The sequence below is a fragment of the Lepisosteus oculatus genome, unplaced genomic scaffold, assembly GCF_040954835.1.
Source record: "Lepisosteus oculatus isolate fLepOcu1 unplaced genomic scaffold, fLepOcu1.hap2 HAP2_SCAFFOLD_63, whole genome shotgun sequence".
Taxonomy (NCBI): Eukaryota; Metazoa; Chordata; class Actinopteri; order Semionotiformes; family Lepisosteidae; genus Lepisosteus; species Lepisosteus oculatus.
Window position 1 is genome coordinate 157,600 of NW_027168182.1, and position 26,138 is coordinate 183,737.

Consider the following 26,138-nt stretch of genomic DNA (forward strand, 5'->3'; position numbering starts at 1 on the left):
TAAACGTATGATGCTAAAATGTTATTTTTACATATATTAATGTAATAAATGATTGCTTATGCTTTATAAACAAATCTAATTATAATAAAAGCTTAAGTTTTGTATTTATCTTGTACCATAGAACATGATTTTCTTTGTATTTCAAGCCCACAAAGTGTCCAAATGATGCACCTTTGACCTCATCCAGAACGTATCATTTCTTGAAAGGGATTGCTGTCCGAATGCACATCTGAATCCCAAACAGAATCTCTAGTAAAATACGATCATTTGTGAAACAGGCAAATGACTGTCTCAGGGGCCCATTTCTCATTGTCAGACACATGTATGCAATAATTTCACTGTGCATTGAGCAATAGGGATCAAAAACATAATGGAAACAGACATGGAAACCAACAAGGATGGGATTTGAACCCATCACAATGGATTAGCAATCCATCGCCTTAACCACTCGGCCACCTCGTTAACAAAACTGGGCTGTCCCAACTGGGTTGGCGCGCTCCAGATGATCTTTTTCTTTTTTTTCCCTCGTACTCGAGGGTCATTTTCCTGTTCCACATGCGATTTCAACATTTTCCTTGGGAGATGTCAAGCCAGCAAGCCACTGCTGTGGTTCAGTGGCCAGCGTGGAGTTCAGTGGCCCTGTTGTACACAGAAAGCACATTGAGCTCCCTGGACATGAAAAGTTCCAGATAAAAGCCATTTGTCATCCTTTCTCTTGGTGTCGATGTTGCTATTGTATGTAAAGGTGGCAACTTGCTCAGCGAGCAGGCGGAGCACACACCGAATGCAGATGTGTCTGAGCGGTGTGTCCAAGTGGCTGCAAAAGGACAGCACTCCCGGGGCGCTGTGGCTTACTTGGTTAAAGCGCCTGTCTAGTAAACAGGAGGCCCTGGGTCTGAATCCCAGTGGATAACCGCCTACAGCTAGACTTAATTAAATGCAAGTATTCATTTCCTGTCTTTAACACGACTTGTTTTTCTTAAAATGGATGCAACTTGCAAAACATGAAATACAAACCTTGCTAATCAGCGCTAGCAGCTGGCAAAAAAAAAAAGAAGTCAGCAATGTTTTTTTTCTTTAACCTTAACCCTGCTAATGGAGAAGAGTTAAACGACCGAGTCTATGCAGCTTAAACGGTGCGCACGTCGGGTTCTTAGCTGAAAGGGTGGTAAATCACGCTCACCCCAGTCCTTAATCTTTTAAAGAGGATACAAAATTGAACCTAGTCGCCACATCACATACATCCTGTTCAATGATAAAAAGGTAACATCTATCCTCGCTCCAGAGTAAATCTCACGTTGAGGGCATATTTTTTTTCACTTTACCGTGAATCGGGCTCGGCTGCACAGAGGAGAGAGCAGAGCAATGAGGTCACGGGGACAGGGGAGTCACACGCTGGCTGTTTGAACACGCGGAAGATCACTGAGGGATCCACAGTATATGGACCCTCCGTGCGCAATCAGTCCGCACTCCGGACTCTGAATCCTGCCATCCGAGTTAAGATCTCGGCAGAACCTGAAGCGCAGTTCCTTCTTAAAACGTAATCTGGTGAGCATTTCTAGAATCGTACTTGTATAGATGCAGCCTTTAATGTGTTGCTAGGTTAAAATTGATGACTTCTTGTATTTCAGTAGGCAACTGCCCTCTTGATTTTGGATTTAATTTCTTTATTACAGTGGCGTTTTTATGAAGCCAAGGGACCAGGGAGCTGCCCCAGTACTGGGATGGCCAGTTCGAAATCATAGAAACTATTGTCAATTCCAGTCCCATGTCAGTGCGAGCAGGGATTTTGACATCTTGTTTTGCTATGTTCTGCACCAACAGGCAGGTGGCTCGGCCATTCCGTTCCAGTCTGGGGGTACAACAGACTGCTAGGTTCAGTCTGATAAACTGAGCTGATGGTTGGAAGAAAACCATCTCAGCGTCTATTCTCTGTCCCTTCTTTAGGACAAGGCGTACCGGAAACCCTGCTGTTGACGCAGGAACGATCAGGTCTGATTCGTTTACTACCTGGCAGGCCTGAGGAATCGTCTGACCTGACCGAATGTTCTCGGGGTCACCGCTTAGAGAGTGGGCATCTGGGTCCACCCGTTTCCACAGCACACTGTTTACTGTGTCCAGCTGGGCGCCCAGTCGAACCAATAGGTCTGCACCAATGCAGACCGAATGGGTCAGCTGAGGTGCTACCTGGAAGTAGTGAGCAAACTTCCTTTTTCCGATGGAGATGGAAGCTACACAGCTTCCTTTGCTCCAAATGGACCTATGAGGTGGGGGTGCCCACCACAGAACCTGTGACTGCGTCACCAGGGTCACCAGACAGCTTCGCGACAGGTCCTCGAACAGACCTTCACTGATTATGGACTTCTCAGAGCTGAGGCTAAGAATTACATCATCAACCTGCACTTCTGCCACCTGGACCCCCTCCCACCACCATGGGGTGGTAGTCCTGGACCCCCTGAGGTACCAGGGTGCACAGAAAGGACTCCCATTCATTACCGGACAGGGAGATCCACTCTTCTTCAGGGATGAAAAGGGGGTGTGCTTTACCTGGCGGGTCAAGCAGCTGCTCGGAGCACTGCTCCTGTAGTTGGGAGACCGTGGGAGTGCTGGCCTGGGCAGGACTTCCCTGTAGTTTTGGAAAGCAAGAAGAGACATTTATTCTCGTCCAGAGGAACCAGGAGGAACCTCCAACTCAGCTATAGTGTTCAGTGGGCACTGTGTGATCACAGCATAACCACTGAATCCCCCTTTTTGCTGTGCAACAGGCTTAGGGTTTTTGACCTGAGTCCACAATTTTCCACGCTGGCAGTCCACCAGAGGCTCCAGCCTGTCAAGCAGGTCTTGGCCAATGAGTAGTGGCTCTGTTTTTAACCTAGAGATGTAAACAGGATGCACCACGTTCATTGGCCCGAACCTAAGTGCCACCCACACTCGGTGTGTGATCCTGGCATGATCCTGGGTATAGCTGGAAATATCTATCTTACACGGTTCTACCTTAAGTCTGATGCCTTTTCCTTTCGCTACTCGTTTGAGCTCGCTGAGTAGATCGGCTGACATCAAACTAATTTCAGACCCAGTGTCAATCAGTGCTTCTCTATCTAAGACGTTTTCAAGAGAAACCTTGATATAAATACGCCTTGCTTTGCCTTTCTGGCTGAGATTCCCTAAGAATTGTTGGAAGCCTGCCTTTTCTTTGACTTCAGGGGCGGGGTCAGCGCCCAACTCAGAGTCACAGCCTTCTTCCAGGCAGGAACCCTCCCACCCAATCAGATAGACTGAGGGAGGGGCTTGGGACGGATCCCCGCCTCCTCCAGTGAGAAGGGGCGTGGTCCCCCTAAGCTCATTCACACTTCCGGCATTCGGTGCGGAAGGTTTACCCTGTCCTGATCTCTCAGGCAGGGCTTGTTCAAGCCTGGCCAGGCGGGCTGCAGTCGACTCCCTTCGTCCAGTCTTATGATAGGCTCTGCCTGAGCCCTTGCCTTCCCCGTAGCGCTCACGGCGGCTCTGACGCTTAGTGCGGTCCTGCCTGCCTATTTTGCGCCGGGGCTTAGCGAGCTCAGGAACCTCAGCTGCCTCGAGCTGAGGCGAGTCGTCAACCCTGCTGGCTTTAGTGGCGAACACGGCCGTTTTAGCAGGTTTTCGCTCTGAGGAAGCAGAGACTTCAGCTCCCCAGGCTTTTTGAGCCAACCTTCTAATGTCAGACATTTTCATCGCTGTGTGTGCATCACAATCATTTTCCTGACTGAGGGATGCAGATTAGCAATGAATAAACCTTTGAAATTCACGTTCTCTTCGCAACCCTCGTCATTCCGCCCTGTAAAATAAGTGCGCCTAAGCCTCTGATAATAGTCGCGAGGGGCTTCAGCTTTTTCGTGCTTAATATGGTGCACAGCAGCCACGGCAGCTATGGGATCGATAAAAGCCGAAAATTCTCCGATCATTGCCTGACACAGCTCCTCAAAGCTATTACAGACCTCCGGTCCTTGTCTAGACATCCACTCGTGGACCGCTCGGCTGGTAGTTTTCCTTACTTACATAGCCTTTTCCTGTTCGGACGCTTCGGGCATAAACTGCAAAGTATATCTCAGCTCATCGATGTAGGTCTCCACATTATTCCCTGACACTGACGGGTCAAACCTTTCTACATCTTTGGCTAACTGCCTCAGGGAGTGGAGGTTAATTTTTATGGTTTCTCCGCGGGCAGGGAGACGGCCGTGATCAGGAGCAGGGGGTCTATGCCTGAATTGACTCGCCCTTGCGTTTCGCGCAGGACTCGGCGATCTCCCCCATGCCGATCCGACCACAGACCCTGGCCGGGAGAAACCTCCTCCCGGCGCGCTGGTTGAGCGCTCCGGGCTGCTAGGTGGGCTGGCATGCAAGTGGGATCTAGTCTATTTTGCTTCCAGTACGGCAGCATCTGACTCCTTTTGCCTTTCCTGGCTGAGCTCATTTAAACTCTCAATTTCTTTTTCTTTTTCTTTCGAGCTCGCTTCCAGGTCTCTCCTAGCTACCTCAGCCGCAGTTTCTCTAGCAGACAAGTCATCTAATTTACCTAAAACTTCCCTGAGTCAGTCTTCACTTTCCTCATTTTTCACTCTCTTTTCTCTGATTATATCCAACAACTCAACTCGCTCCGCCTTATATCTTTCTAGCGTTCCCTGAAGCTTTTGAAACTTTGTCAGCTCAGACAAAGACAGTTCCAGCTGTTTAGCTAGATTTAAGGTGAAACTTGATAGGACCAGAACTGCGTTCACAGACACTCCTGTGTTAAGCTGGTTCGCTACCTTAGCTACTAAATCTACTTGCAGCTTCTCAATATCATCAAAGTTCAACTTTTCGATACCACTCCAGTAACCAGGATTGTCGTCGCTAGAAATAGTACTTATAAGCGACTATACTTCAGACATTTTAGCAGCCATTGTCATTACGTCAGAGAAACTTTAAGAGTATTACTTTTTTTTTTCTTTTTCCAAAATACAGTATGGAATCTAGACACCCGAGCAGATGGATTTCCAATCAGCACACGTTACACTAAACGCTAGAAAACAGGGGGATTTCTTTACGCAGTTATCAGCACACCCGGTATTCGCGTATAGAAGCCGCGGTGCTGTGCTGAACTTCAGTTATTCTGTGCGACTGATTCTCATTTCATTCTAAACTCGCCCACCCAGGGACGCCATTAAATGTAATGGTTTGATGGGTTCACTGAGACAATTATTAATTGTAGCAGTAATCACAAGGTTGTTCGTTGGGGCTTTTAGAAAATCAATCGTCAGAACAACTAACAACGCACACACAGGGGTTCAATACACTAGATACATTTATTAATATAAATTGTGCACCAAACATATACTAGTCTGCCTGGATACGAGTGGCAGACCTTACTGTGAGGGTTATCAATATACAAGGTATATAATCCCGAAGAGATGCAAACACAAAGAGATACACAACAGAGAATATATGTCAATATATATCGTTCGGTTACCAAATCGCTAATCAGTGTTATTACCCACTGTTACTCTAAACTCGGAAGTAAATACATTACTCATGAATTAAATTGATAACAACTTGTGTTGAGGTACAATTGAATTCTCGAGACGCAATGTAGAACATGGGGTTTACTTATCCACTGTGTATGGATTTGGAATTTCCCGGCACGAACACCAAACCAGCTGACAGGCTCTGTTGCAGCCTCTGTTCCAGCAGTTGTCCAATGGGCGTTGTCCCGGCGTCCTCTGGCTACCGGCCAACCAGTCAAGGTGCAGCTCGGAGTAGGACGGGCGGAGGAATCTGACTGCGGCGCGCAGGGCAGTCGTTGCTCCGAGGGGATCTACCAGCAGTCCGGCTGGCTGGTAGAAAGTCTCTATGCACAGAGTGTGACCGCGAGTCCTCACAAGTCACTCTTCTGCCTGGGAAGAAGCTGGTTCGTTCCCGGTCCAGCACTGCTTCTGAAAAAGCTATTCAGGTTGTCGACGAGGGTCCAACTGTAGGGTCCAACTGTCCAACACAAACACAATCTGTGGCATTTAGCGTGACATAGTCTTGCAGGCATCGTGCTGTCTCACTGCAATACTATACCGCTGGAGAAAACAGTCCATCTGGCCATGAAACTCATTTGAACGTCTAGCTACAGCAACTAACAATATCATGATTTATTCAGGATGTGTGGAATCAGCACGTCCCAGAGACAGCTTCCGAAATCGTGAGCATTCTCTGGTGGTGTCCTGCAGGGCTCCTGAGGGCGTGCATTGGTGGTATAGTGGTGAGCATAACTGCCTTCCAAGCAGTTGACCCGGGTTTGATTCCCGGCCAACGCAGTGGCGATTGGTTTCAAATGCTGTCATGAGCCTTGGATTGTGACTAGCAAAGCGCAGCCTTTTGAAAGAGCTAAAGCACTGCAAAACGGAATTGAAGGAGAATCTTACAGGGGATTCTGAGCGGTGTCTGCATACACGCAGTCCGATACGGGTGCTGAAAGCTTGAGCTACTCTCAATGTCATGCTGCCTTTCCCCGGAGTAAATCTGTTACATTGAAAGAATGCTTCTGGCAGGTTCAAAAAGGGACCCTTGTTAATTGGAGAAATCAATGATTTCGAATGAATTCTGTATGCGTTAAAAGACAGCTATACACAGAAAACATGCAGGACACTGCTCATGATGTTTCCAGAGCCGAAACACAGTGCGTTTTCCCAAGCCATCTGACAAAGCCCGCCCACTGAAAACTGCAGCAGATCGTGTAAAGACGTTCAACTTTGTAACTACTGCACGCACAGGAAGCAGAATAAATTCCTCTTTTACGGTTTTATTTATGCGAACCATAAATAAACCAAATAAACCAAGTTGCAAGAGGCCCGCACCCACAGCACAAATTGCGCAGCCTAGGCCACCTCCTCGCCCTGCACGCCACCGCCTCCTGCTGGGCCCACTCTTTCGCACACTCACACGCCACACTAACACTCAAAAGTGTGGGCAAAACAAGAAAACGAGCGCACCGTTTCCTACACATCTGCAGTCACCGTTGCGCATTCGCAGCATGTCCCGGGATGCAATTCGGCCTCATTTGCATAACTCCAGACCGGCAGATCGCCACGCAAGCTCGCGACGTGCGCCTGCCACACACCGAACAAACCTTTTCAGCAATTTCCAAAAAACGGGCCTGCTCGCCTGCCCACAAGGCTCCGTCTCTTACCTGCTCTCCAGAGCCTGCTGCCTTCTGTGCTTTTCTCTCGGCACCGCTGCAGCGCACACAACTCCTGCAGCGGGAGGGGGGGAGAAAGTTCCCGCGCTCCGCCGCAGGGAAGGCTCGCTCCGTGCGCACACGTCCTTTCGATGCCAGTCGATGCATTAGCTGCGTCGGGGCTCCGGGGTGTCGCACCTCACCTCACCTCACCTCGCACTGCCCCCTCCTTGAATGTCTGCCGCTGGGCATGCCCCCCTCTCCTCCGCCTTATCTTATCGCGTGTGAGCACCGACAATGGCCACAATGCCGGGGAATGGCACCTGTAAATTAATTCTCTTCTCTTGCAGCCTGAGATCATGTCCTTCTTTTGGCTCCCTCCAGTTCTGATAAAAAATCTCACTCTTAGATTTGTTAATTTTTGCGGATGAAGCCAAAGAGAAACGATCACAGCACTGCAGAGCTCTGCTAATTGAGGCATTGTCAGAGAGGAGCAGGGTGACGTCATCCATGTATAGAGATGTCTCTACCTCTCCTCCCCCACTTCCAGGCACTGGTATCCCATTAATGGCCTGATCCTGGCGCAAGGCACAGGCTAAGGGCTCCATAGCCAAAACGAATAACAAGGGGGATAATGGGCAGGCCTGCCTCACCTCTGAACAGACTTCAAAGGGGCGTGATCTATTGCCATTAACAATTACTCTGCTGTTGCTACCTGTGTACAGCAGGTTAATCCACTTTCTCATGATGGGGCCAAAATTCATGTGCTCAAGTACCAATGTTAAGTACTGCCGGTTTAGGCGGTCAAAGGCCTTTTCTAGGTCTACACCTAAAATGCACAGAGGGAGGGAGCGATCCTCTGAGTACAGACAGACATCCCTCAACAAGGCCAGGTTGTCAAATTTTGTAGGCGCAGGAAAAGGGCTTTGGACAGGATCTTAGTGTCCACGCCTAACAGGCTGAGGGGTCTCCAGTTCTTTATGTCATTCTTTGCTCCTTTCTTAAACAAGAGAGAGATAGTGCCTTCTCTTAAGGAGTCAGGCAGCAATTCTGTCTTATAGCTTTCCTCGAATAGGAGCAGTAGCGGATCCTGAAGCAGATCCCAAAAGGTGCAATAAAATTCTTTAGGGAGCCCGTCAGCACCCGGAGTTTTCCCCTTCTGTAAGCTCTCCATAGCCTGTCTCAGCTCTTCTACTGTCAAATCCCTCTCAAGTACTTCCCTATCTTCTTCACTCAAAACGTTTTCTAGCTTTGAGGTAAAAAAATGAATTTCTTCATCCTTTACCTCTGTAGAGCTGTACAGTCTTGAGTAGAAGGCCTTGGTGCAGGAGAGGATAGCACTCGGCTCTGTTCTCTCTCGTCCCTCCTCATCAACTACACTTTCCATGACAGACTTGGAGCCTACCACTTTCCTGAAAAAGAAGCGAGTACACTTCTCATTTTCTTCCAAGAACTGCACTCTGCTTCTTAACAGCACTCCTCGACTACTTTCTTCGGCTATGCTCCGGATGTCCTTTTTTAAAAGGGTGATATCCTCGAGCACATCGAAGCCACTGTGCAGCATCGTGTAGAGACGCTGCAGCTGCCTCTGTTTCCTGGCTAGCACTCCTCTCCGTCTGGCAGCAGCCATCCTTCCCTCAGCCATGAAAAAGGCCTTTGTCCTCATCTTCACCTCCTCCCACCACTCTCCTACTGACCCGTACAGACACTGCAAGGACAGCCACTGTGATAGTTTCTCCTTGTAGCGGGATACTACCCCCTCGTTCTCTAGCAGCTTAGAGTTGAGTTTCCAGAGGCCTGGGCCAAAGACAGTCCCGCCCTGGAGTTCCACTCTACACCCTAAAGCCTGATGATCTGAGAAGAAGACAGGCTGAAGAGTGACCCCAACAACTTTCACTCTCTCTGAGACAAAGCAATAGTCAATTCTGGAGCTGCTATTCCTCCCTGACCATGTATATCCTGCTGTTGTGGGATATATACATCTATATGTGTCTGAGAGTTTAAAGTCTTGAACTAAGTTTTGCAGGGCCAGTGAGCTGGAATCCAATTTTATCGGAGAGCTAGACTGCCTGTCTGTGTGCTCTAAGATACAATTAATATCCCCTCCCACTATCACGTCTGTGCTACTTAACAATAAGGGAGAGAGTTCCTTGAGTAGCTCCACCCTTCCTCCCACGTCAGTAGGACAATACACATTGATTAGCCGCAGGTTAACGGTCCCCCATTCCACATCCACACACAGCAACCTGCCATCTATGACCCTCTGAATACTTTTCAATTTGAAAGCCCATCCTTTGAAAAGAATGGCCACGCCAGAGGCTCTGTTGTTATTGTCCCCTGACCAAACAGAAGGCCCTTTATCCCACCTATCTTCAAAGCTTTTATACCTCTCTTGATAGGCTAAAGCACACTCCTGCAACATCAACACATCTCCCTCTCTCTGCTGGAGGTAATCAAAGACACACTGGCATTTAACTCTGTCATTGATACCTCTGGTGTTAAGAGAAATTATGTTTAGAGCCATATTACATAAGAAAGTGGAACCAGTCTTTACAAAACACATTTCTCTTCGGTCTCACCTGTTACCTTCTTCTTTTTCTTTTTCTTCTTACCAATTTCCTGCCAGCCATCCTCTGAATGAGCCTTCATCAGGGTGGCAGCAGTAAAAGCGTTCACGGAGTCCATTTCAAGGAAGGGGGTAGAAGGAGGGGTGGAGGGGTTCCAGCTGTCCCCATCACCATGCTCTCCTTCCTCCTCGCTCGGGGAGAAAACAGAGTCATTTTTCCTTTTCCTCAAGTCCAGCTCCTGGGAGCACTGAGGGGAAAGGGGTGCAGCCGATGCACCAGTCTCCTCTTCCCCCTCACCCACCAGCTGTTGCAGATCCTCCGTGATGGACTGGATGGAGGAGAGGAGGGCATCTGTAGCACTTGCAGAGTCTAAGAAAAGCAGCTCCGCTGAATCCTGGGTATCGTCGCTGGACCCGCTCCACCGGGGGGCCCCACACTGGCCCTCGTTCTGAGGAGCAGGAGTGGGGGAGGGGTCCTCGCTGTTCTCGGGGGTTTTCAAACCCTCGTGCTTGTCTGGTGCAGTCTGCGGTTGTGGGAGCGTAGTGGATTTCTCTTCCACCGGCCCCGGAGCCACAGCAGGACTGATCCTGGCTGGAGGCTGAGAGTCTTTGTCCAACAAGGGTTCTTTGTTTGACTTGTTGTTTGCTTTGGCTTTTCGGGCCGGTTTGGCTGAAACAAGCACTGCCTCATCCTTTCTCATTTTGAGTTTATTGGCGTAGGCTTGAGGGCAGTGTCCTTCCGAACCACATAAATTGCACTTTGGCAGCATTGAACAGTCAGAGGCTAAATGTCCCTGTTTGCCACAGGTCTTGCAGCATTTCACAGTGCAGGACGATGCCAGGTGTCCCACATCACCACAGCGCCGACACACCTTTGGTTGTCCCACATAAAAAACATAGCCATTGCAGGCGCCCAGCCGGATTGTAGAGGGCAGGTGCCTTAAGCCTCCATTTACATTGTCCGGTAGCAAGCGAACCTCGAATTTCCTTGCTCCTGTTTTTATACCGTCAACATCTCTAACCTCAGTTCCATGGTGGACGGTGCAGTACTGCTTAAGCCAGGTGTGAATGTCCTCCGTCTTTGCCAGTTCCGAGAACATAACAACATGCACCATTTTCCTCTCTCTCTGTGTCAGAGGCTGCAAGTTGATCTTCTCAAGGGCAGGAACTTTCCCTCTTTTTGCCTCAAACACATCCACACATTGTTCAAACAGAGAATAGGTAGCAAAAACAACCTCAAATGCTTTCTGACCTGGGAGAGCGAAGATGAAATACAAGTGCCGAGGTTCAAAGCCAAGTTCCTTCTGTAACACTTTTCTGCTGAACTGCATACGATCCATGAAGAGGTCATCCAAAAGCTCAAAACGTACAGCATTCTTGCGGGATCCAAAGGTTGCCATCTCAAACTGCAAAACAAACACTGCTTCCAGAAAACAAGAAAACAATCCAACTACTCCAACTACAGGCTGATCAAGGTATCTCCCCTGCCAGGTAAGCCGAGAGCTGCAGGCGATGAGCCCGGAGCTGAACGGGCCCCACTGGCTCGTTTGTAAGGCCAGGTGCATTGCCAACCACGACCGGCAGGGCAGAGGCTTTGAAGGCGGCCTGGGCTCCTGCAGCTGTGCTGCCACGCACTCTGGTTTCTCTTCATCTCGTACAAATCTTTTGCCTTTTACTAAAGATTTCCATGGAGAGGAGCATGAATGAGTTCCATACAATTTTTGTGCTTCCCTGCCTTCGGGTGGGGCGCAGCTGGGCTGGTCAAAGAGAGAAAACAAAATCGCTCACAATCGCTCTTATTATGGCGACTGTGGCCGTCTGCTCTGTGAGTCCTCGGTCTCTGCCTGTCTGATTGGCGCTCTTTTCTTTGGGGGGCGGGAAGTGTCCGGCCGCAAATATGAAGCGTTACAGCAACGACATGCCATGAGACGATTGATAACGATTTCCATAGGATCCCCGCGGTTGCCTGGCAACCGTCATCTTTGCGCAGTGGCAGTATCGTAGCCTGTGAGGTTTAGCCGAGGCGCGATTATTGCTAGTTGAAAACTTTTCCCAATACCCCGCTTCCGCCGGTTTGCAATACAATCGGCGAAAACAATTTTCGACAGTCTCGTCAGAGACTGAGCAAGGTGTTTAAAGACAGATTTTGTCATGGTAACATCATGGTAGAAAGAAACAAGCTTCTTACGTCTCAACAGAAACGCTCTTTAGCTCTTTCAGCGTTATGCAGAGAACAGCGTCTGTCGAGATCACTTTTGAGTCAGCGCGAAACGCCGTGTGCTGTCAGTTTGATTTCATATTGCTCGTAGGGCGCCCGGCTTTTGTCTGTCAAACGTTAGGTTGCGCTTCTTCATGCTGCATCGTCGGCATGAGTGGAGCTTTTTAATTGTCTGTACTTGTCTTACTGCGCCCCATAAGAAATCGTTTGTCCCCGTTCAAAAGAGATTGTGCGATGTCCTGCAGCGTTCGCAAAGCAAACCTTTGACAGTTTGAAAAGAGGAATTTATTCTGCTTCCTGTGCGTGCAGTAGTTACAAAGTTGAACGTCTTTACACGATCTGCTGCAGTTTTCAGTGGGCGGGCTTTGTCAGATGGCTTGGAAAAACGCACTGTGTTTCGGCTCGGGAAACATCATGAGCAGTGTCCTGCATGTTTTCTGTGTATAGCTGTCTTTTAACGCATACAGAATTCATTCGAAATCATTGATTTCTCCAATTAACAAGGGACCTCCCTTTTTGAACCTGCGAGAAGCATTCTTTCAATGTAACAGATTTACTCCGAGGAAAGGCAGCATGACATTGAGAGTAGCTCAAGCTTTCAGCACCCGTATCGGGCTGCGTGTATGCAGACACCGCTCAGAATCCCCTGTAAGATTCTCCCTCACTTCCGTTGTGCAGTGCTTTACCTCTTTCAAAAGGCTTCACTGTCCTAGTCACATTCCAAGGCTCATCGAACCCGGGCTGTTTCCACCAGCGGTATAGTATTGCAGTGAGACAGCACGATGCCTGCAAGACTATGTCACGCTAAACGCCACAAATTGTGTTTGTCCGTTCGTGTCAGTCGTCCTGCAGCCACGGGAAGTGGGACACAAACATGCTGCAATGCTTTCAAGACGTTAGGATTTGTTTATGCAACATCCGAGAAGAGTACTTGTGGCTCGAATGTGAACTGTACGTGCCCGCCCCCTTTCCTCTGTAGTGCATGAGTTCCTCACGGCATGCCCTTCGTCATTGTTCTGTCATCTTGTATTTAAAGGGTTGTATTTCTGCTGCTGAAAAGAATCAACGGGTTTCTTTGTTCCCAACGGAGCCCTTGTCTGTCATGAAATTCTTCAAAACCTCAAGCTAGAAGAAGAAGACAACAAATATGAAGCGTTACCGCAACGACATGCCATGAGACGATCGATAACGATTTCCATAGGATCCCCGCGGTTGCCTGGCAACCGTCAGCTTTGCGCAGTGGCAGTATCGTAGCCTGTGAGGTTTAGCCGAGGCGCAATTATTGCTAGTTGAAAACTTTTCCCAATACCCCGCTTCCGCCGGTTTGCAATACAATCGTCGAAAGCAATTTTTGACAGTCTCGTCAGTGCGTGACATAGTCTTGCAGGCATCGTGCTGTCTAACTGCAATACTATACCGCTGGAGGAAACAGCCCGGGTTCAATGAGCCTTGGAATGTGACTAGGAAAGTGAAGCCTTTTGAAAGAGGTAATGTCGACGCTTTTTTAACAGAGCACCAAAAAAACGTCTTTTTTGAAGGCCTGGGCACTGAGCATTGTTGGTTCAGTGGTAGAATTCTCGCTTCTCACGCGGGAGGCTCTGGTTCGATTCCCAGCCAAAGCAGTGGCTTTTGCAGCGAGCGGCTCCATCACTTGCATCCCCTTGCAACTCGCAACTGAAAACCCACTGAAGCTAAGCAGGTGTGAGCCAGGTCAGTACCCGGATGAGGGTAAGCTACAGGGAAAAACAAAGTTTCCAGCTGCAAGCGGTGTTAATGGTGCCGGCGGGGGGGCGCTCACCCTGAGGTCTGTGCGGGTCCCAATGCCCCAGCATAGTGACGGAGACGCTGTGTTGTAAAAGGGCGCTGTCTCTTGGGTGAGATGTAAAACCGAGGTCACAGCGCTCTGTGGTCATTAAAAATGACCACCAAAACCTTTGACAAAAGCTCTTGGTAATTGATGGTCTTCAATAATGCTTCTCCTTTAGGTACATTTTAAATCAGCTGAAAAATGCTGTGAAATGGGGGGTCACTTCACGCCAGTGTAGGATTTGGGTTACAAGAACTATAAAACTGCATGAGAAAGCCCGTACACTGAATTACACGGCTTTCAATTCAAAGGAGGGCAAAAGAAATTCCCTGAGTTCGATTTTTTGCAGCACAGAGAGGATTGCTGTCGTGAGGCTGGTTAGCTCAGTTGGTTAGAGCTAATAACACCAAGGTTGTGGGTTCGAGTCCCGTACGGGCCAGGTCCTTTTCTCCTCTCTTACAAAAGCTGTTAGGTTCCTTTCCGTGGTGAGATGGGTTGTCATGCAACGCTGCTACATAGTGCCGACAGACAATTAAATGACAAAAATGAAGAGAGTTAAAGCAGCTGGAAAGATTTTCTTACAACTTTTGAGCTGACACAGTTTTGGAAAATGTTTTCTTCACGCTGCACTGTACCACATAGGCAGCCAAGAGTCTCCAAAACAAAACAGAATTGACAGTCATATAATGTCCATTAACCCCGGTTTTAAACACAGCATCATGTCTGCCATCATAAGAATATGAGTCCAATATTTTAGAATATAGTCAGAATGTCTTCTAACCTTACCTGTGGTGTCTTTAATCCCTATTGCTCAATGCATGATGTACGTACTGCATACATGTGTCTTGAGAATGAGGAATGGGCCCCTGAGACATTTACCTGTTTCACAAATGATCGTATTTTACTAGAGATTCTGTTTGGGATTCAGATGTGCATCTGGACAGCAATTCCTTTCAAGAAATTATACGTTCTGGATGAGGTCAAAGGTGCTGGAACACTGTATTTAGGATGTATTTGCAGTGATTGTGTCTCCTGCTTCAACGCAGTGATATATAGATGTGCTCCTGTAATTTATTGGTACATGCCCAGGGCAGTAAGTTGTCTGAGGATTTATTTCCAGACGGCATAGAGCAGTGAAGCAGTGAAGTAGTGCAACACACTGGATCATTATATTATTAGAATCTATTCTGCTTAAATTATTACATTATACACAACTTGAGCTCTCAGCACCGTACTGAGCCCAGGTGTTTTTCTAAAGCTGTCAGGTTCAGTTCATTTACATGAAGGAAATCTCTTACTGGGTACGATTACAATGCAGTAAGTAGCACAGACTACTTAGGGAGTAGGCTGATGTGTTTAAAAACAACCAGCGCCAGACAGGAGTCGAACCTCCAAACTCTTAATCCATAGTCAGACACATTATCCATTGCACCACTGGCCCTCCTGTGACACTGCAAGGCTGTAACCCAGTGAGCTTAGCACTGCAACTAGTAAAATATTACCCCCGGTCCATTCTTTTCCAAAAGTGAGAAACACCTGTTTTCTACATTTTGTCTGTTTTAAAACCATATCTCTTTAAACCAAACCAAGAGTTTGTCTTTTGCACTGATATTCTGATTCATTTCGATTTCAAAGAAAAAAAAAACATTACCTTCCAAAGCATCATAAAATTGTCCCTTCCTCCAGACTCTACTTCTCTCTTGTAGTAGTACAGCAAACCTTTCCAGGTGAGCAGATCACAGAGTCCGAAATGAGCTTCCTCCATCAAGCAAAGTACCTGAACTTGACTCTGTCATCATAAAAGCGCCCCTGTAATAAAGAAAATAAATTCGAAATCAAGAGGGCAGTTGCCTACTGAAGTTCAAGAAGTCATAAATTTTAACCTAGCAACATATTAAAGGCTGCATCTATACAATTACGATTCTAGAAATGCTCACCAGATTACGTTTTAAGAAAGAACTGCGCCTCAGGTTCCGCCGAGATCTTAACTCGGATGGCAGGATTCAGAGTCTGGAGTGTGGAATGATGGCGCACGGAGGATCCACATACTGTGGATCCCTCAGTGATCTTCCGCGTGTTCAAACCGCCAGCGTGTGACTCCCCTATCCCCCTGACCTCATTGCTCTGCTCTCGCCTCTGTGCAGCTGAGCCCGACTCATGGTAAAGTGGAAAAAAATATGCCCTCAACGTGAGATTTACTCTGGAGTGAGGATAGTTGTTACCTTCTTATCGTTGAAACGGATGTATGTGATGTGGCGACTAGGTTCTTCTCCATTAGCAGGCTTAAGGTTAAAGAAAAAAACATTGCTGACTTCTTTTTTTTTTGCCAGCCGCGAGCGCTGATTAGCGAGGTTTGTATTTCATGTTTTGCAAGTTGCATCCATTTTAAGAAAAACAAGTCGTTCAAGACAGGAAATGAATACTTGCATTTAATTAAGTCTAGACGTATGCGGTTGTCCATAATGACCAGTTCTGTTCGAGAACACAGAACAAAAAAAGGCACCGCTGGGATTCGGACCCAGGATTTTCTGTTTACTAGACAGGCGCTTTAACCAACTAAGCCACAGCGCCCCGGGAGTGCTGTCCTTTTGCAGCCACTTGGACACACCACTCAGACACATCTGCATTCGGTGTGTGCTCCGCCTGCTCGCTGAGCAAGTTGCCACCTTTACATACAATAGCAACATCGACACCAAGAGAAAGGATGACAAATGGCTTTTATCTGGAACTTTTCATGTCCAAGGAGCTCAATGTGCTTTCTGTGTACAACAGGGCCACTGAACTCCACACTGGCCACTGAACCACAGCAGTGGCTTGCTGGCTTGACATCTCCCAAGGAAAATGTTGAAATCGCATGTGGAACAGGAAAATGACCCTCGAGTATGAGGGAAAAAAAAGAAAAAGATCAACTGGAGTGCGCCAACCCATGTCAGGACAGCCCAGTTTCCTAGATGAGGTGGCCGAGTGGTTAAGGCGATGGACTGCTAATCCGTTGTGCTCTACACACATGGGGTTGAATCCCATCCTTGTTGCTCTCCATGTCTGACACATTTGCCTGTTCGGTGTTGGCCCTCCTGTTCTTTGCTCCGGTACTAGAGCCGTACATTTTCTAGCGGTGGCTGAACATGGTATAGTAGGCTAACGTCGGTATCGAGCAGTGACAGTAACAGTATTTACATGCCGCTGCTGCCAAGTGGCTCTGGGTTGAGACCGCCTTTTCACTTACTTGCAACGCAAACGGAGAAAGCGATTTTTGACAGTCTCTCGAGAGACTGCACTAGGTGTTTAGGGATAGACTTTGTCAGTTCCCCCTGGGATGATGGCCTCTCAAATAGTTTGTGATTCCTCTAGACGTTTATACAGTAGAAGCCTGCTTCGTGGCTTAAATCCAAGCTAATGTAACGAGTTAGAGGTCTGATGCAGAACTGCGAATTCAATGAATGGGAACAGTACAGTACATTGCACTGTATGTGTGAGGAAAGCTGCCCCCTTCTGTCCCTTGTCGACCGAACAGAGGACTGTAAAGGATACCGCCAAGAAACTTTAGGATGCTGGTTGGAATACAGCTCCAAAGGAGCCCCTTTGGGTGTTATGTCATCAAAAAGTAAGAACAGCGAATCTCCCTTTGATCAAAAGCGCAACAGAACTGTTTTCCGTGGAGCAGGTTTCAGACCCGTAGACCTGTTTTATTCGTAGGGCAGGGCGCATTCCCAAACCCGAATCTCCTGTTTTAGAAATGGTTTGGGCGGCGTGAAGTGAAAATAAGAAATGGGCTCCAGATGCACATGGAAGCAATCAAGTGTTTGATCCGAGCTGTTTCAAAGACTGCTCAAGAGCTTTCCTTTCACAGAGGCGCAACGATTAATGATGGGGGTGCACCCTTCAATGCGCCTTATGACTCTAGGGAGTGATTGAGACGTACGTAGCGTGTGCTCATTTCCCTCTATTCCCCGTGTTGCAGTGGTAGGATGACATAAATTCCTGCTTCGACACGTAACGGCATTATAATCAAGTGCAGGAGCTGAGGGCTTTAGTTTTGTTTCGTTTTCCATGGCGTTTGTAAGCGCGCAAATCAAAGGCAATTCCTGCGTCTAACAGGAATGTAAATGCTTTGGAAAGTGCAGTGTGGTGCAGCTTGTAAAATCCTTGTCCACATTTGTGGTTTGTTGATGTTTTTTCTGTCTGCCAAAGTTGCATTTTGACATCCGGACGGGGATACTTTATCATTTGAACGTGAAGCCAGCCTTAAACCCTCTGAGGCATGTCTGTCTGCCGGCACTTATTTTGTCAAAGGTATTTATTTATTTTTAATGGAGAGCGACTTTGAAAACGTTTCCGCAGCCACCTCGCACTCCGTGTTAGATTATAGGAGGAATGCGGCGGGGGTGAGCTCGCTGTAGTCGTGGCCGAGTGGTTGAGGCGATGGACTTGAAATCCGTTGAGAGCTCCCCGCGCAGATTCGAATCCTGCCGACTACGGCGTCTGCCACACGTCTCCTTGTGCCTGCGCGGCAAAGGCAAAGTGCTGCTTCTCCTTTCCTGGTACTATAAATACGCTAAATTGCTTGGCCCTGCTGCCTTGGAAATAAATTCTTCAGCGTCTGCGAATGGCATTTTGCGTCTTTTTTGAAGGCCCAGGCACTGAGCATTGGTGGTTCAGTGGTAGAATTCTCGCCTGCCACGCGGGAGGCTCAGGTTTGATTCCTGGCCAATGCAGTGGCTTTTGCAGCGAGCGGCTCCATCACTTGCATCCCCTTGCAACTCGCAACTGAAAACCCACTGAAGCTAAGCAGGTGTGCGCCAGGTTAGTACCCGGATGAGGGTGAGCTACAGGGAAAAACAAAGCTTCCAGCTGGAAGCGGTGTTAATGGTGCCGGCGGGGGGGCGCTCACCCTGAGGTCTGTGCAGGTCCCAATGCCCCAGTATAGTGACGGAGATGCTGTGTTGTTAAAGGGCGCTGTCTTTTGGATGAGATGTAAAACCGAGGTCACAGCGCTCTGTGGTCATTCAAAATGACCACCAAAACCTTTGACAAAAGCTCTTGGTAATTGATGGTCTTCAATAATGCTTCTCCTTTAGGTACATTTTAAATCAGCTGAAAAATGCTGTGAAATGGGGGGGCACTTCAGGCCAGTGTAGGATTTGGGTTACAAGAAACATGAAACTGCACGAGAAAGCCCGTACACTGAATTACACGGCTTTCTATTCAAAGGAGGACAAAAGAAATTCCCTGAGTTCGATTTTTTGCAGCACAGAGAGGAGCACTGTTGTGAGGCCGGTTAGCTCAGTTGGTTCGAGCGTGGTGCTAATAACGCCAAGGTCACGGGTTCGAGCCCCGTACTGGCTAGGTCCTTTTCTCCTCTCTTAACAAAGCTGTTAGGTTCCTTTCCGTGGTGAGAGGGGTTGTCATGCAACGCTGCCACATAGTGCCGACAGACAAGAGTGTTGCGGGAGAAGAGAAAAGTGTTTGAAGATTTAAGAGTGTTTTAGGTGGAGCCAAAATCAAGTGTCACAAATACAAGTGGGAAGATTTCCAATGTTTAATATGGTAAAAATAAGCGGAAGTTATCTGCCGGTCCGGCACAGTCTGCCATGCTTTTGTCATATACTGTAAAGTGGTGTCGAACTGGAGCCTCACCATTTGCATATGTGAGGCTCCAGTTATACATCGAGTGTCACATTAAATGACAAAAATGAAGAGAGTTAAAGCAGCTGGAGAGGTTTTCTTACAACTTTTGAGCTGACACAGTTTTGGAAAATGTTTCCTTCACGCTGCCCTGTACAACATAGGCAGCCAAGAGTCTCCAAAACAAAACAGAATTGACAGATAGGAGAAAATTCCCACTCATCCTGAAGTTCCCAAAATCCAGCACTGAGCGTAAACAAAGTGTCTAAGTAGCGTGGGAATGCTAACCCTAACCCTAGCTGGAGTTTGAGCAATCCAGCACTGAGCGTAAAAAGATGAGTCAAAGTAACGTCTAATCGGATTAGTTTCCTTAGAGCTGGTTCAGAGTTTGTTCAACAGTTTACCTTTCACAGATGCGCAAAGAAGAATGTTGGGGGTGCACGCTTCAAGGCGCCTTACAGCTGTAGGGAGTGATTCGAGACGATTCGTGGCGTGTGCTCGTTCCCATATACCGTACGACCCGGGGTGCAGTGCTAGGATGACGTACAATACCGCTTGGGCACGTAACAGCGTTATATGCAAGTGCGGGACGTGAGGGTTTTCGTTTGTTCGTTTTGTTTTGCTCTGCTTTGCTTTGTTTCGTGGTCAAGAGGCGTAAGGTAAGTCGTAATCCAGGGAGAACACTGGTGGCAAACAGTCCGAGGTGAGAGGCGAGGTCCAAAGTCAAAAAGGCAGAAGGGGAGTCCAATATCCAGAATAAACGAGGTAATGGAAAAAACGCCAGGTAGAGCTCTCAAAGAATAGACTCAATACCGAGCAGCGGGAAGCAGGTAAAGATGGTAAAAATAGCACTGTGTACCGCACGGTGGAGTGTGTGCAGGTGGGTTAACTCGTGCGGCAGCGTTTGTTAATAATCACCCACTGCTGGTGCTGATTAGATCGCTTAAGAGTTGGTCTTAACTGCCTGGCGGTCATGACAAGCTCCTCTTTAAGCTGTGGTTTAGTTTTGCATTCATGTGTTTCTAGAGCAGTTATTTATGGGGGTGGGTGGGTCTTTCACAGAGGCTCAGGACAAATCCCCCGCATGAAAGTCTACTGTGTGCGTTCAGACAGTCACAGGTCAAGAGCCAGGCAGGAGGACAATGGACAGAAGAGCCAACGAGCTAAAAATAAAAGAACGAATATGAAAAAGCCACCATCTTTTTCTTTTTGACATTTTCCGACATTCATGCAAGCCAAGACAAAGTTGCTCGTAGCTACTTGTGGATTCAAATACTCTATCGAGTGCTTTGATGAGTTTTTGCAATTTGATTGTCGTCCTGTCAGCCTGTTTCTGTTTTTTTTTTCAATCTAGTGATGGAAAGTAAGAGGGAAATGATGGAGCAATCAATAACCGCTCCGGAAAAATGGCAGAAAGAAATGGCCCGTCACTAAGGACATTTGTGAAGCAGAGGAGTGACATCACCACAAAGGCGACTTATTCTGCTGATCGTTTTGGTGAATAATGATTGAGGCGCGTTAAGAGAAAGGTAGCTGCGTCAGCATGCTTAGGCTGCAAAGGATAAAGCAAAGGTTTACTCCATGCTGAAAAGAGAAAAAAAGAAGCACAACGTTTCGGCTGTGGAGCCTTCTGCGCCATCTTCTTTAGCGATGGTGATGATGTTTACATTGGAAAAACTGAGACATGCATACCAGAGGGGCTTGAACCACCAACCTTTCAGTTAACAGCCAAAAGCACTAACCGATTGCTCCACAGAGTCTGACGGTCTTTTGTGCTCCCTACATTTGCAGGTTTATGGTCAAAGAAAACAATCGTTTGCGCTTCTTGTAGCCAGCAATATTTTTTCACTGACAACCAAGAAATTGATTTCATCTTTAACAAGCTGTATGGATTTCTTCAAAAACAAGTTATTCCAGAAAGGAAATGAATTCTTGCATTAAACTGAACCAAGCTGTACATGTTTGTCTGAAATGATACATTTGGCACAACAAGACACGGAGAGAGGCACAGCTGGTATTCAGACCCAGGATCGCCTGCTTACTAGGCAGGCACTTTAAGCCACTAGGGAGCACCGCACTTTTACAGACACTTGGACACATCTGCGCTCGGTGTGCACTTAACATAATCTCTGAGCCCGTTGCCTCTTTCCCATTTAATAGCAGAACTGACGCCAAGTGAAATGATGAGAAATGGCATTTATCTGGCACTTCTCATGTCCAAGGAGCTCAATGCCCTTGACACCTCCCCAAGGCGACAGAGCTGTGCATTCTTTGGCGACAACATTTTTTCTTTTGTTTTATTTCTATACTTATTGATAGAAAAAAAACTATATGTCATGTACTGTAAGGGAAATGTCTCTTTTCATGGGGAAAGCTAGCACCAGCAAATGTTGTGTTTAGAAGAAGTGATTTAACATGACACGTGACCTAACATACCAGAGCAAAAGCTCACCCAGCAAGCCCTGCTTTACTTCTACAGGAGAGAAGTAGAGTCTGCAAGATGTTCAGCTGGGTAGCTATGTCAGCATGCCTCGGCTACAAAGGAACAAGTAATAGGTTTATTGCATGCTGAAAAGAGAAGAAAGGAACCACAACGTTTCGGCCATGAGGTCTTCTCACACCTGAAGAAGCCTCACACCTGTAAAAGGTTCCATGGTTTTCTTTCTTCTCTTTTCAACATGGAATACACCTATTGTCTGCAAGATGTGACAATTTCACGGTGTTTTGGAAGAAAACCTTTTTTCTTTGAATTCAAAATCAATCGGAATTTCAGCACGACACATCAACACTTTTTCTGTTTTAAGGGGATGATATTTTAAACCTGATAAAAATAGTAGGAAACACAAGTTTCTTGCTGTGAAAATTTAGATGGGGAAGTGTACTACTGGTAGCAGTGTAGAGCTCTCTGTGGTGGAGTGCAAGCGCATGTTCTATGGGCCAGTGGCGTAATGGATAATGCGTCTGATTTCGGATCAGAAGATTGTAGGGTCGAGTCCTGCATGGCTCGTGAGGCTTTTAAACCTCTCAGGTTCCTCGGTAACAGGTTGCCGTCATGTATATGAACTATAGAAAAGCATTTGCCACAACCCGTAAATTAGCACGCAAGTGTGGGCTAGTTAACACAGAACTGTATGGAGATCATCTCCAGCTCCGAGCTCAATTGAAATCAGCTGAATTTGTGCTCAGTAGGGTTGGGAGGACTCAGCATTGCTATTGTTCTAATTGGCATGAACTGCAGGGGATCTGAATCAGAACATGTCAGTTAGTTCGATCATTGCGTCAATATGTAGGCCACGTTAATATAGAATTATTACTTTGTCTGTCTCGTCTTTGTATATAGCTGAATGTCCCTGACAATTTCATGTTAGTTTTTAAGAACGACATTGGTGCTAATATATACATATATAGCATATAAGGAACACGTAAAAGTTGAGTCCATGCTGAAAAGATAAGAAAACCGCCACAAGGTTTCATCTTGGAATAAATCTTTACTTGTTGTTTTGCAGCCTACCCATTCTGACCTAACTCCTCCCTTGAAATTCCCTAACAGATAAGGGTACGTAACGGCTCATGCGATGCTCAGTTGCAATTTGTCCCAAAACAAACAAGAACAGCAGCTGAGGGTTTGAGTTTGAACATGCACTGTATTAAAGCAGCTTTTATTTCCATTGATAAATGCTAGATATTCCTACAGAGATTCTCCAGGTGAGTAAGCGATTCCTGTTTCTGTTTCTATTTCTGTTTCATATATATATACAGTATATATATATATGTTACATGTGTCTCTGCAATAGTATAAATGTGTTATACACTATCAGGGGCTGCTTTTTTGTGCACCTCATCTACAACAAGGGTTTTTTTTTCATTTATGTTTGTGGACCTTCACCATTTGAGGAAGTGAGTTAGATAAGAAAGTTACAGGTATGGTGAGCAATGACTGACAAAGGCACGTACTGCGTATTCCTTACAGAAGTGTAAGCAATTTGTTCTAAAAAACACCGACTAAAGTCCAACATCGTTAGCAATCTTATTACTTAAACAGAATTAACATCAATAAACTGTAAGGTGCTGGTACATGCGAGTAGATTTGATCTTCTATTAAACAAAAATGCAATTACAGCTCTAAAAAGGTCAACCTAGACTTCTGTAACAGATCTGTTCAGGTCATCGCTGTTCCTCTGACCTTGTGAGTCTTTGGAATTTTAAAAGGGTATTTTGCTTGCCTTTCATGTGGTCTGTGTACAAGTCACTGTGGCGTATGCGGTCCTACACAGCCTTGCTAAAGACGTGACGAGCCTCCGCTATGTTGCAATGGAGAACAGGTTCAGTACGGAGCTGCCGAGAAAATTCAGCTGGAAAGCTCGTTACAGAAAAGCATCGTTATCTGTGTCCAGCTGCAAAGCGTCCTTCGTGGGTGCTGAAGAATCGATTTCACAGGCTGCGGGTCCAGGCGATTTAGAGTGTTAAAGGTCCCAGCGAAAACGAAACGGCACTGGTCCTTTTACACGCACACACGCAACCAAATGCAAAGGACGCCGTAGTCGGTAGGATTTGAACCTGCACGGGGAGACCCCAACGGATTTCAAGTCCGTCACCTTAACCACTCGGCCACGACTACAGCGAGCGCCGCGGCCGCTGCCTTCTTGCTACAATCGAACAGGGAGTGCAAGGCGGCGGCGGAGGCAACTTTTTTCAAGTTCGCTCTCCGTTTAAGAAACCTTTTACGCCATACGTGCAAGCACACACACACACCTCGGAGGACTTAAGGGTGGCTTCAAGTTGGAATGATAAAGTCTCCCCGTTCGGACATGAAAACAGAACGTTCTTAGACAGAAAGCAATCAACAACGGAGACATGTGGACGACGATTTCAGTCACTGCACTTTGAATAGCATTTTTAGTCCAGTTACAGGAGATGCACCAATGGCCCTTGACCTACGCTCTTACCAATGCCTTGAACATTCAAACAAAACAGCCCTCAAGTCCTGCGGTTTAATATAACGCTGTTACGTGTCGAGGCAGTATTTGACTCTGTCCTACCGTTGAGACACGGGGCGTATATGGAAACGAACACATGCTACGGATCGTCTCTAATCAGTCCCTACAGTTGGAAGGCTCCTTGAAGCGTGCACCCCCATCATTCATCTTTGCGCATCTGTGAAAGGTAGACTCTTGAGCAATGTTTGAGCCAGCTCTAAGGCAACTAGTGCTATTGGACAGACACCTCTGGAAGATCCTAAGAGTCTCTTAACACCACTTCCAGCAGCAAGCTTAATTGTTCGCTGGAGGTCTCCCACCCAGGTACTGACCAGGCAAAGAATCACCAGTACATTGAATGTGGAAGTTAATCCTGAAATCCAATTACATATCTCAAGGTAAGACAAATCCATAAGAACATGTCTTAGTATTACTTCATTTACATTAGTATGGCACTGAGATGGTGCTCTTCTTTAAGCTGTGGTTTACAGATGCAGCCATTCAAAACAAGCGGGCGATACCGCAATATTTTGCGGTGCGCTTTACTCAGTCTACCACGACTTACCGTAAATTCTCCTATAGTACCGCAATTAAAATAATAGTATCCGGAATTTCCACAAGGTGGAGCTAATAAAGCTCATCCTCTCATGTTTGAGCTGTCGCCATCAAAGTCTTTACCGAAGATATTACTAATAGTATTAATAATGAATGACCTTGGACAAGCTGTAAACTCAAAGTATTGCCCTGGTCCACATTCTTTTTTTCATCGACCATATTTGTAAAAGTAACACCACAGCATTTCGCAATCACGCATTTGTTTCCAATCATGCAAAGCACAGTAATTTTTGAAAATCTCCTATTCACCATGCCTTTCACCTGCTCATAAAAGAGATCAGTTTAGGAACATAAACACAGTACTGTATGCAAACTGTACTGTATACAGATGCAGCCATTCAAAATGGGTGGGGTATTTCGCGGCATACCCCGGTCGGTGTGTCGCGGTATCACGCGGTTAATCGCGTCATTTGACGTCATGCTGGAAACTATCCGGCGTCACCTTGTAAAACCGCCAGGGGGAGCTTAACCTCTCATGTACAGCATTTGAGCTTTTAATTTTGAACTGTGTATTACAGCATGTTAATCATTAGTCATTAAAATGTTGGTATATTTTATGAAAGCAAGATTGCTCAGTTGGACAGAAGTACACAACCTACCTTTATCAGAAATATTTATGCATCAAAGCCTTTACCGAAGATATTACTAATAGTATTAATAATGAATGACTTTGGACAAGCTGTATACTCAAAGTATAATTTCTTTAGCACATTTGTACAAGCACTTGGAATCTGTCCAAGCCATACTTTGTCAGGCATTTTGTTTTAGTTCAACGGGCATAAAAACTCCCTTGCTTTTAACAGGGCGTTTCATAATTTTTAACTACGAAAATGATTTAAAATGCAACACTTATCATTCAACTAGAGCTCAAAATATCACAAGGATCCTCAAGAGCACAGCAAAGACTATTTTAAAAGATACTTGTATGAGATACATGAGAATCCAGGCTTTTTTATCAACGCTTTCTTTTCCGTATACCAGATTTTATGGAACCACTTCAGAAGGGTGTCAGCCAGTCAGATTCCAGGAATCGGTACTTTAAAGGAAAAATACACACCGGTATTCCATTTCTCCCTAACGATTTTAAGCATCGAAGTATTTAACTAGCATGTGAAATAGCGTGTGAAAAAGTGGTAGTTTTAAGCTTTTCTGCT

General features: G+C 46.6%; 6 non-coding genes across 6 annotated transcripts; 5 read left to right on the forward strand and 1 right to left on the reverse strand.

Moving 5' to 3' along the window:
- Positions 1-6,245: 6,245 nt before the first annotated feature.
- On the forward strand, positions 6,246-6,317 carry trnag-ucc (transfer RNA glycine (anticodon UCC)). The gene has a single exon. It is a non-coding gene; the product is annotated as a tRNA-Gly (tRNA).
- A 5,057-nt stretch (positions 6,318-11,374) lies between these two features.
- On the forward strand, positions 11,375-11,491 carry LOC138232426 (U5 spliceosomal RNA). Its single transcript, XR_011187155.1, has one exon. It is a non-coding gene; the product is annotated as a U5 spliceosomal RNA (small nuclear RNA).
- Positions 11,492-11,721: 230 nt separating this feature from the next.
- On the forward strand, positions 11,722-11,863 carry LOC138232393 (U4 spliceosomal RNA). Its single transcript, XR_011187124.1, has one exon. It is a non-coding gene; the product is annotated as a U4 spliceosomal RNA (small nuclear RNA).
- A 1,326-nt stretch (positions 11,864-13,189) lies between these two features.
- On the forward strand, positions 13,190-13,331 carry LOC138232412 (U4 spliceosomal RNA). Its single transcript, XR_011187143.1, has one exon. It is a non-coding gene; the product is annotated as a U4 spliceosomal RNA (small nuclear RNA).
- A 5,709-nt stretch (positions 13,332-19,040) lies between these two features.
- Positions 19,041-19,114, forward strand: trnai-aau (transfer RNA isoleucine (anticodon AAU)). The gene has a single exon. It is a non-coding gene; the product is annotated as a tRNA-Ile (tRNA).
- A 4,815-nt stretch (positions 19,115-23,929) lies between these two features.
- Positions 23,930-24,011, reverse strand: trnas-uga (transfer RNA serine (anticodon UGA)). The gene has a single exon. It is a non-coding gene; the product is annotated as a tRNA-Ser (tRNA).
- Positions 24,012-26,138: the final 2,127 nt, after the last annotated feature.